The 11,991-nt window shown below is 42.0% G+C and overlaps 1 long non-coding RNA gene and 1 other non-coding gene across 2 annotated transcripts; both read left to right on the top strand.

The window, feature by feature from the left end:
* Positions 1-3,319: 3,319 nt before the first annotated feature.
* LOC132655113 (uncharacterized) lies at positions 3,320-5,074 on the top strand. Its single transcript, XR_009592750.1, has 3 exons — positions 3,320-3,414; positions 4,025-4,078; positions 4,970-5,074. It is a non-coding gene; the product is annotated as an uncharacterized LOC132655113 (long non-coding RNA).
* Positions 5,075-9,310: 4,236 nt separating this feature from the next.
* On the top strand, positions 9,311-9,415 carry LOC132655525 (U6 spliceosomal RNA). The gene has a single exon (XR_009593325.1). It is a non-coding gene; the product is annotated as a U6 spliceosomal RNA (small nuclear RNA).
* Positions 9,416-11,991: the final 2,576 nt, after the last annotated feature.

The following is an 11,991-nucleotide window of genomic DNA, read 5'->3' as shown; positions in this document are numbered from 1 at the left end:
GCAATTTTGAGTATTAGAAATGTAAGAGAAGTATAGGCCTCTCAGAAAGAAATATTAACTTCAATATTTGTGCCAGTACAGTATTCATTTCACTAGTGTCTGAGGAACCAAAATATAAGTTAGCATTGTGAACTTAAGTACCAAATTTTTTGCATCAGGAATATGGTCAGAATGAACAACTAGTTCCATAATTCAGGCCATTAAGGAGAAATAAGAGATTTTACATACAAATAGAATTATATAAATCTCAATGCTATACTAGAAAACAGAATACCTCAGTCTGAGTAATACATAAACAGTAAATGTTTCTTTTTTATCACTGTGGAGTCTGGAAAATCCAACACCACCAAGATGCTTGCATACTGAGCATCTGTGGAGTTTCAGGCCACTTCCTGCTTCAGGTGGTGTCTTGGACTCTATGTGCTCACATTGTGGACGATGGAAAGGGAAAACAAAGGGCCTCCTGCTTTTGTGAGGCTTCTTCACAGGTCCATAATCTCATGCAGGAAAAGCCCCATGACCTGACTTCCGCCTGAAGCTCCTGCCTCTTGTTAACCATTGTACTGAAAAGATGTTTCAGTTGGAATTCTGGGAAGACCTTAAACCGTAGCGCTCTCACAGTCAAGGGCTCTTACGTGGTGCTGCTCCAGGCTGTGCTGACCTGCACACAGGAGACAAGTATTGTTCTCTTACCGGACTTTAAAAAGTACTTTCAGATACTGAATTTCAAATAACTCCAGATAAGTGACATTCGCTCCCATCCCTGTCGTTGTTTCATCTTGCAATTAGAAATAGTGTTGCACTTCATCCATTTTTCTTAAATTGAAATCATTATCTCTGAACCTGAAAGAATTCCCATTTACTTAAAGGAGAAAAGGTTGATACCAAAGACTTAAGAAACGTTCTGGGAGACATGGGAGTCACACTCACTGAAAAAGAAGAGCTGAAGCTATTGAAGTCCCTGCCAATCACTAGTAAGTATGTAGCCCACCGCTGGTGCTGAGAAGTGAATGGGCTGTTGTGGGCTTCTGAGTAAGAACTGCGGTAAGAAAGAAGCCCTGTTCTTGTTTGTGTTTTCATTTGAAAGTGAGAAACTTCTCTCTTAGATTCTGCAGCCCCGCCCCCAATTCCCTTCCGTGTACTTTCACATCTGTGTGTCCCCTGGGAAACCTCCCATCTCCCCACAACCCATCAACTAAAGTTAAGGTCCTATGACCTGGGTCCCTCCAGCATCACATGTTTGTGGCATATCCACTCTGTCAGTGGCATAACCCAGAAGCTCTCAAAAGTTCTACCTCCCGATCACCCGCGTGGGAAAAAAAACAAAACAAAACAAAAAAACAAGACAGTCTATCCTGTAGGTCTGTCACCTGTGCATCCTTCCCTGCCCCCATTGCTCCTGCCCCACTTGTCCCCCAAGCAAGAACAAGTTTGCACATTGGCAAGGGTACTAGTGCCCCTGAGGAAGAACATCACCCCCTGAACAGCCTGATTCTGCCACATGCCATTCCCTGTGTCGGGCCATCTCGCCCACCTGCCACCTCAGTGTTCTCACAAGGAACCAACTGCTCTATAGTGTGTTTTCCTCCGCCTTTTCTTCCCCACACCTCCCTCTTTCCCTTTGGTGCTTCTGGTGATCAAGATGGCCTCTTCCGCATGCTAAGCAAGCCCTCTGCTGCTCACTCCACCCTGTGGCTCTCTTGGCACTTTGGCTCTGTGCAAGTAGCAAGGAGAGGCAGGTGGCCTGTACATCCAACACATGCCAGACTGGAGGGTCCACAAGCTCTGTCTCCTCCCTGGGGACAGACAGAACTCAGGAAGATATGTTATGCTGGTGGACAGTACCCATTATCTGTTCCAGTTTCGCTTCACCTTCATGTATGGAGTTATTTAGCAAGTAATTTAAAATATTTACTTTTATTACTGATCAGATTGACAACTTCTTGAGAGAGAGAGTCTCATTACTTAGCTCAGACTGGTCTTGAACTCACTATGTAGCCCAGACTAGCCTCAAATCACGATCCTTCTGTCTCGGCTTTCCAAATGCTAAGAGGCAGGCATGTACTCTCATCCTGGCTGGTGACTATTTTTAATCTTATCCCTTTATAGGGTCTACCATTTGAGCTAAACATATAGGTATGCCTCATGGTATATAGGTATGCCACATAGGCAGAGAGGGACAGAGACCAAATTGCAATAACAAAAGAAAAGAAACCAGGCGCAGTGGCACACACCTACAGTCCCAACATTCAGGGAGGCAGAGGCAGGACAATCTCTGTGAATTCGAGGCCAGGTTGGTCTACAAAGTGAGTCCAGGACAGCCTAGCTACACAGAGAAACCCTGTCTCGAAGGGGTGAAAAAAAGAAGGGGGGGGGAGAGAAGAAGAAAGCAGGAGAGAAAAATGTGTTTGTAACAGGTTGTATCGGCTACCATGTGTTCCAACATTGAGAGCAGTCCTTCTGCTGTTATTACAGGGTGAAAATAAGTCCCTAGGTTCGCCATATAAAATGCATTATTAATTATAGACTTTTGGCTAGAGATGTAACTTAGTGGTAACCTGCTTGCCTCACCTGAGAAAGAGAGCTGCGGTTTCTCATCCTTTTCCTTGTGTTTCATCATGTCTTACAGAAGATGGAACCATCTATAAGAAAAGGTTGCTGAACCAGGTGGCGCAGGTAAAAGGTAAGAGTTCTGAGAAGGACCTGCAGCCCCTGCATTTGCATTCACTCTGTTTAAACATCTCACTGGTTAGAACCTTGTGGTCCCGTGACTCTGCTCCTTTGCTGCTTCTCAACCTGTCCTCTCGGCATACTTAACATTGCCTTTTCAGTTTGACTGCAGCAGAGGGCAGTAGGGCTAGTACCACGTCACTGTAACAGACTCAGGGTTGTCTTCATTTATGGGGTTCTCTCTATCACAGTTCAACTTCGTCTGTGATCACACCAACTGAAAGTTGTACCTCAGCGAGAAAGGAGCATTTTCTCTTCCCCACCTATCACAGAGACCAGTCTGGGCTGTAAAATAGCCAACACCTCACTGGACCCCTGGGGCTGGATCCATAATCTGTAATATCTGTAGTCTTTTTTAAGGATCTGTTTTCTTTTTGAAATTATTCCTTTTGTATGTGGGTATGTGCATGTGTGTGCAGGTGCCTGAGCTGGAATTCCACGTGTGTGCTGTCTTCTGAAGAACAGGAAGTGTTGTTAACCACTGAGCCATGTCTCTAGCCCCGTGCTCCAGAGTCTCAGAGCCATCACTGTGCACAGTGGAAATCACTTGCATTTACTTCTATCTCCTTATCTCTTAAGGGAAAAAAGTTCCTGTCTCTAACCTACCACTGATTTTGAAGAATGCAGGATTCAAACTGGAGAACGAGGATTGTAACGACCTGATAAAACAGCTGTCGGTCGATGGTGAGTAGCTCGGATACCACTGTCCTAGAAAGAAAGGGCTTCTGTGTGAAGTGATATAAAGTCAGTCTTTAAAAAAGCCACATTTCACTGTGTCCACATAGTCTATGCAGCCAGTTAACATACATCACCTGTATTTCCTCCTGCTTGTTCATGTTCTCTTGTATTGTAACCTAAGGTCCTTCAAATTCATAGCAATCCTCCTGAATGTCGGGACTAGTGGCATAAGCTTGTATATCTACTTTTGATGAAATGGTGCATTAATAATTTGATAAGATCAATTTAGCTGGACAGAAAAATGCCAAAGGGGCAAAGGCCAGTGTAATCCACTAGGAAGAAAAGATGAGCTTCAACCCAGGGTCTTCATGAGAGGATTCTGAAATTCAGACCCAGATCCGGGGCTAAAGGGGAGGGATGCCAAATCACGCCGTTATCTCACGGTGTTAGATGGTGGGTGATGTCTTTTATATTTCTTTTTCTTTTCTTTCCCCTTGAACTAAAATAGTTAAAATAAAAATGAAAGACGGCTGAACCTCCAGCTCTTTATAAGCATTTTTTTGCAAATTTTCCAAATCTAACTGGTTCTCTGTGCCTGCATTGTCTTTTCTTTCAGAGAATGAAATGGTTGACTTAAGTGTGTTAATGAATTTAGCAAAAGCTTTTACTGGTAAGTAGTTTTGGTTAAAATGGCATATATTATTAACCAAGGCCTTAATATTTTATAGAAAGATGGTATCTTTAAACATTAGTTTAAAACTAGTTTTCTACTAGTGACATGCTAAATTAACACTCCTACAAAATTAAGAGTGGACTATGTGTTCCACAATCTTACTATTAGAGTTTTGCTTGTATAGGAAGTGTGTGTGTGTGTGTGTGTGTGTGTGTGTGTGTGTGTGTGTATCTAGGAGGAACTACTGAGAATTAGACCTGCTGTCTAAACAGCCAAACTCTTCAGTCTCAAGGAGAAGCCTCCATACAACTGTTGCTTCGTAACAACCCCTGGGGTTCAGACGATATGCTGCTGTGTGATCTATATCTGGAAAGGGAGTAACAAATGGCACGTTCACATGCCCTTTGAATTTTTGTAGCTTAACAATTTTCTTCAAAATTTTGCTCCTAAATGTTTATGCCACATAAGTCATTTAAATAACTTTTCTGTGCTTTAAAATCATCCATGCGTGTGGCTGGAAAGATAGCTCTGTCCAGGGAGGCCCTTGAAGGAAGACCTAAGCTTTAATCCCAGAACCCACAGGAGAAAACTGGGCACGGTGGCATAAATATGTGCCCCAGGTGCTAAGGATAGAGAGCCAGGCAAATCCCTGGAGCTGACTGACAGTCAGCATTGCCTACTCAGCAAGCCCCACTTGCCAGTGGAGAGGCCTTGTCTCAAAATAAAAATAAATAAATAAAAAGACAGTTCCTGAGGACCAAAGACTGACCCCGACCGCCACAGGCACATGTGCACAGAAGTGCTTGCATGGCCATGCACACATAAGGAACTGAAATCATTCATTCATTGCTAAAATCCCTGCCTGGTAAAAATCTGCATCTCCCTAAGGCGAGAAGGTTGGAACTGATAATCTGAAAGCTGTGCTGAGGAAAATGGGACTGGTACTCCCCGACAGTGCATACAAGGAACTGCAGAAGGCCCTGTCAGCTTACGGTGCGTACTAAAGACACACCTTCAGGCTTGGATTGAGGGGCAGAGAGGTGGATACTTCTAGAATTGTGTTTGTATCCAGGGAAACCCATAAAAACATAATTCTCATGGTAAGAAATCCTGTTACCTGTTCTTGTCACTCCCCTTGAAGGCTGGCAACATCTCTCACTAACCACTACTGTCAAAGTTAAATGTTCCTGCTGCCCTTGGGCATAGCCAGCTCTAAAGGATGAGCAACAAGAGGGGTGGAGCAATGGCATGGCTATTATGAGTGCGTGTTGCTCTTGCAGAGGTTTGGTTCTCAGCACCCGTACAAACCTATCTTTAATTCCTAGTCCAGTGCATTTCACATCCTCTCCTGGACTCTACACAGATTGCATGTATACATGTGTGCATGTCATACATGTATTGCATGCATGTAGAGCACAGACATATGTGAAGGTAAAACATTTTTTAAAAAAAAGAAGAGGAAAATAAAAGGGAAAAAAGAGAAATTAAGACTTTTTAATTCAACCACTGTATATACTTATAATTCACCTCTTCATATTTGGCTTCATTCTTACATTATGTAAACTAAACATCCAAACAAAGTAGAAAGTTGGCTGAGGGTTTTTCCTAAAATCACAGACGTTATGTGCTTACGCTGTTTGTGCAGCTTCCAGTAATTAACTTACATTGTGGATGGTATCTTACCTTGCAGCTAGTGGCAAGATATATAAGAACAGATTGCTAAACTATGTGAAGAATCTCAAAGGTGAGTAAGATGCACGTGGAAAAGCAAGTAAAAGATCTTCGGCTGGGCGTAGTAACACGTGCCCAAAGTCCTTGGGAATCTGGGACAGGAGGAATGTAAATTCCAGTCCTGTGTGTGGTATATAGCAGGGCCCTGTCTCAAGGAGGGTGGGAGGGAGTTTATGTTTAGTGTTAGCTCTTAAAATGTTCAGCTTTGCTCTCTCCTGTTTGTTGATGCATCCGTATGACTGATAACTCACCTCTTTTCTTTGCATGAACTTTGAGAGATATAGATTAGGTATCCTATTAATGTAGACACCACCCTTTTAATTTGGTGTGTGTGTTGTTGTTATTTGTTTGTTCTTTTTGTTTTTTGAGATAGGAGCTTATTCTGTAGCCCAGGCTGGCCTCAAATTCATTTTGTAGTCCAGGCTGGCCTCCAGTTTGCAGCAATCCTCTTATCTCAGCCAGGTAAGTAATGGACTACAAGTATGGGCCACCACACCCAGTGTGTTCTTTTTTTTAATTAGATTATATTTTAAAATACTACCAGGGGCTGAAACAGGAGAATTTCAAGTCTGAATTCATCCTGTACAACTAAGCCATACTCTGTCTCAAAAAAAAAAAAAAAAAAAAAAAAAAAAAAAAAAAAAAACTTTTTTAAGGAACATGCTGGGGCTGCAGCTCAGTGTTAGAGCACTCACCCAACACGTGCCAGTCCTGGACTCAACACCAGGAGCTGAAAGAAAAAGAAAAACTACCAGAAAACTCTCCAGCCTGAGAAGTAATCACTTCTCAAGAAAAATAACTATGTGAGAAGTAGAGACCAAGGAGGGCAGGGGCTGGAGAGATGGCACAGTGGCTAAGAGCGCTTGTTGCTCTTGCAGAGGACACAGGTCCAGTTCCCAACACCCACAGGGCGGCTCACAGCCATCCTCTTCTGGCCTCTGTGAGCACAAGGCATGCACATGGCATACACACATACATGCACACAAAATACTCACACACATAAAATAAAGTAAATCCAATTGGCCTGTCAGTGTGGATGAGGGAGACCTAATGGAGTCCTCACCTGAGATGAAAATCTTCAAGTAATGACTACTGAGAGGAGGAGACTTAGTCTTCCCAGGAAATGAGTCCCCTACCAAGCTATCCAATAGGGGTCAGCCCTCAAAACACACACATGTATCCACACGTACACCCAAGCACATTCACACATATACATGCAGTACTACAGAACTCTGTATGTTGCATTTGCATGTTTATTCATATATATATATATTCATATATTTATTTATATATATATATATATATAATTAAAGAATAAGTGGCATGAATTTAAGGGGTACATGGGAAGGTCTGTAAGGAGAGGGGATGAAGGAATTTATGTTACTGTATTTTAATCTTAAAATATTCTTAAGGTCTGTAAAATGTCAGGCAGAGCAGGGCCTATGTTTGATTCCTAGCACCCACACTCAAAAAAGACAAAGGTATCCTTGTCTTCCATAAACATAATTCTTCCAACAAAGACAAAAACCTGTTAAGAAGTGAGTGCTTATTTCCCTCAGTTTTTTCTGCCACTGATGGATACATCTAAGTCTCAGGATGTACATGCATTAACAGTTTCCTTGGGATCCAGTGTTTGACTTCCCAGTGGGGTTTTTGATGTGTGCCCATGATCGGCACCCTTTCATCCTTATGAATCAATGCCTACATTCTCATCCCATGCCCTTCTTTCCTAAGGCCCATCAGTCAAGATCAAAAATGTGGAATCTCTCTTGGAAAACATGGGAGTTGGAATCAAAGATGAAGAACTTGAAGAACTAATTGCCCAACTTCCACCTGACGGTGAGTATCTCAGGCATTACGCTGCTGTCAGCCTGCTGTGAGCACTGACTCTCTCTTTTGCACCTGTTCGTCTTGACCACTCCGTTGTCTGCATATAGATCAGTGGTTTAAACCTTACCTGGTAGTGGACCCTTTTCGACATCTCTTGTAACAGTACCCCCTGAGTAAGTCTTCCAATGCAGAGGATTACAAAGAAACAAGTGGTACTAAAATAATAGTTTATCAAAACATTCAAAATGCAAATGGTTAATACTCCTTGAAGTATTTAGGTTCTTCTAGCAGGTCAAATTTTAAAATAGAGATTAGCATAAGCAACATTTCAACATGTTTTCAACAACAGCACTGACATGAACTTTGGGTGGTTTATTTAGTGACAAAGCTACAGATTCTACTGCTAATGCCATGGTTTGCATCTAAAGTAATACTCAAAAATGTTGTTTCAGGTATAATGGTTAGTAAAAATAAGCGTATTTTTTTCTAGAGCAATGGAAAAATAGAAGATACAGTAATTATTCATTCATAGTATAAGCTTCCTTTGTTTCGAAGATAGCACTGTTAAACTCCATACAATTCTAAGAAAAACCAGAAAAAAATTACCCAATTCTTAGGTTCTTCATAATTTCAGAAGGTAATAGAGCATAACTTTTATGCATCTTGGAAACATGGAATCATCTTCCCTTAACTTACAGGTAACGAAACAGTGGATCTGCAAGAGCTGATGAATATCATCAGTTACATCAAGGGTGAGTTTCAGGCCATGATAGGAAACACTTAGAAACAGCATCCAAAACACTGAGCTATTAATACTGGGCAAATTCTGTCCCACTCATAAGAGTTGCTCTTTGTTTGTATGTATGTGATGGGTTGGTTGGTGGCTGGATGGTTCACTGGATGATTGGTTGGTTAGTTTTTAGATGGTTGGTTAGTTTTTAGATGGTTGGTTAGTTGGCTGATGGTTGGTTAGTTGGCTGATGGTTGGGTGGTTGTTGGTTGGTTGGATGGTTGGTTGGTTTTGGTTGTCAGATATGTTGGTTGGTTGGTTGGATGGTTGGTGGATGGTTTGGTATGGTTTGCTTTTTTGAGGCAGGATCTCATGAATACCAGGCTACTGAAATTCACTATATAGATAAAGATGACCTTGAAATCCCAATTCTCCCCTCTCCATTTCCCAAATGTTGGGATTATAGTCATGTGCCACCATGTATAAAGTTTAGATTCTTTTACATAGTATATTTCCATTTTTTATGGAAGCAATGAATGCAGGTAAACCATAACATGTATTTATACTGATACTATAAACTTTCCCTGGAAATTTCTACTACAGAATCAGATATCAAAACCCATAGAAGTACTCATACCCTTTACCCCAAACAATCCCCTTCTAGAAATGTATCTTACAGAACTAGCTATACTGAGCAAAATTTAAAAACCTGTTTCAAGATTTTTGTTCTCATCCTAAGTAGTAAGAAAACTGCAGTAGGTTAGAAATATCTAAGTGCCTGTATGAGAATCACTACGCAAAACATATAATAGTAAAATCACAAACTTGAGGTTGGCCTGAGCTACATAGCAAGACTTTCATCTAAAAAAAAAAATAATAATGTTAGCTAAATGACACAGCATGGATTATTAAAACACTAGCTATAAAGATTATACAGAGTATTCACTTGACTGCACTTATATAAAGCTAGAAGACTACACAGAAGATTTACAGGGCCCCTGAACAATGCTGACACACAAATACATGGGATTGTCCACATTTTTAAAGATATATAAAGAACTTCAAAAAGAAACACATAAGCCAGGTGTGGTGGCACATATTTTTAATCCCAGCACTGGGGAGGCAAAGGCAGGAGGGTCTCTGAATTCAAGGCTAAGCAAGCTGTTCTACAGAGAGAGTTCCAGGGCAGCTAGGGCCACACAGAGAAATCCCATCTCGAAAAAACAAAAAAACAAACACCAAAAACACAGTGTATCCAATTAATAAATAATCTAATGAGCTGAATAAACAGTTCTGAAAAGGGAAATGCAAATAGTCAATGCATGCTGAGAAGGTGCCCAACATCCTTAGCTAGGATAGGGCAAATCAGAGCTGACTTGAGACTCCATCTCACCCCAGTCAGAATGGCTGCCATCAAAAAAAAAAAAAAAAAAAAAAAAAAAAAAAAGGCTGGACTATATGAGGAGGGAGGAACACTTACTCACTGCTGCTGGGAATTTGCGCTTGTGCAGCCAGTGTGAAGTCAGGACGCACATTCCTTCAAAACTGAAACTAGAACTATCATATGACACAGCTATCTCTTGGGAAAATACTGGAAAACTCTATCAGTTACCACAGAATACTTGCATAACCATACATTATCCACAATAGCCAGGACGTGGAGCCAGCCTAGATGTCCATCAACAGATGAGCTGATTACACGGGACAATACAATGTTAATCAGCCGTAAAGAAAAGTAAAATAACCAGGCAGTGGTGGTGCACGCCTTTAATCCCAGCACTCGGGAGGCAGAGGCAGGCCGATCTCAAGTTCCAAACCAGCCTGATCTATGGAGTGAGTCCCAGGACAGGCAAGGCTACACAGAGAAACCCTGTCTCAGAAAAATAAAAATAAAAAAAAAAAGGAAATCATGGGCTGGAGAGATGGCTCAGAAGTTAAGAGCACTGTCTGCTCTTCCAAAGGTCCTGAGTTCAATTCCTAGCAAATACATGGTGGCTCACAACCAACTGTAATGAGACCTGATGCCTTCTTCTGGTGTGCAGGTGTACATACAGGCAGAACATAATAAATAAAATCTTAAAAAAAAAGAAAGAAAATCACAAAATTTTCAGAAAAAAATAGAAACTACAAATCATTATGCTAAATTAATTAAGCCAGGCACAGAAAGACAATACATTTTCTCTTATTTGTAAAATCTGGATTTAATACTGTTTGTGTGTGTGTGTGTTTATATATGTATATTTTTATCTCACAAAACAAGAAAGGGGATCATGAGAGGGGAAGATGAGATCTTACAGAAGGTGGGACAGAGAGGATATCAGAGTACATGTTATAGGAAAATAGATGCTTAATCCTCACTTAGAAGGGCAAACAGGATAGACATTGGAAGTGGGAGAAGACAGGGAACAGGACAGGAGCCTACCACAGAGGGCCTCTGAAAGACTCTACCCAGCAGGGTTTCGAAGCAGATGCTGAGACTCATAGTCAAACTTTGAGGAGAGTGCAGGGAATCTTATGAAAGAAGCGGGAGAGAGAAAGACCTGGAGGGGACAAGAGCTCCAAAAAGAGACCAACAGAGCCAAAAAATCTGGGCCCAGGAGGGACCTGCAGAGACTGATGAATCAACCAAGGACCATGACTGGAGAAGACCTAGACCTTCCTCCACCCTCCTGCTCAGATGTAGCCCATGGGCAGCTCAGTCTCCATGGGGTTTCCTTAGTATGGAGAACAGGGACTGTCTCTGGCATGAACTCAGTTGCCTGCTCTTTGATTACCTCCCCCTGGTGAGGGAACTTGTTACTAGGCCACAGAGAAAGAGGGTCCAGACAGTCTTGATGAGACCTGATAGGCTAAGGTGAGAGAGTAGGGGAGGTTCACCCCTACTATCGGTAGACTAAGGGAGGGCATAGAGGGGAAGTGAGAGGGAGGGTGGGACCGGGAGGAGATGAGGGCATCAGCTGGGATACAAAGCGAATAAGTTGTAAAAATAATCATATTTTTTTAAAAGGGAAAACAGAGGGTCTAATTGTGAGAGGGGGACCGGGCTGGAGATAGGGAGGAGTGGTCTGCATAAGCACAGGCAGCATTGTCATCCTTTGTGTTGATGCTATAGTAAATCTGCATCCTGTTGCTCATTTTTTCCTAAGGAGAAGCAATTGACATCCAGAACTTGGGCAAGTTTCTAGCCAATGAGGGGACCGAGCTCACGGAGAAAGAAATGAAAGAGCTGATGTCACACCTGACATTTAACGGTGAGGGTTTCTGCACGGGGAGGTGATGGCAGCCTAAAAGTGCACTTTCGCCACCAGCATGGAAAGAGCTGGGAGAAGATCCTTTTTTGTATCATGTAAAGCACTTGAGTGTGCATGTGAATTACCTTCTGTCTTAGGACTGTTATCGCTGAGATGAAGCACCGTGACCAAAAAGCAAGTTGGGGAGGAAAGGGTTTATTTGGCTAACACTTCCATATTGCTGTTTATCATCAAAGAAAGATAGGACAGGAATTCAAACAAGGCAGGAACCTGGAGGCAGGAGTTTATATAGAAGCAATGGACAGGTGCTGCTTACTGGCTTGCTCCCGTGACCTGCTTAGTCTGCTTTCTTACAGAACCTAGGACCA

Source organism: Meriones unguiculatus, chromosome 7 (genome assembly GCF_030254825.1).
Source record: "Meriones unguiculatus strain TT.TT164.6M chromosome 7, Bangor_MerUng_6.1, whole genome shotgun sequence".
Lineage (NCBI taxonomy): Eukaryota > Metazoa > Chordata > Mammalia > Rodentia > Muridae > Meriones > Meriones unguiculatus.
This window is presented reverse-complemented; position numbering and strand designations above follow the sequence as displayed.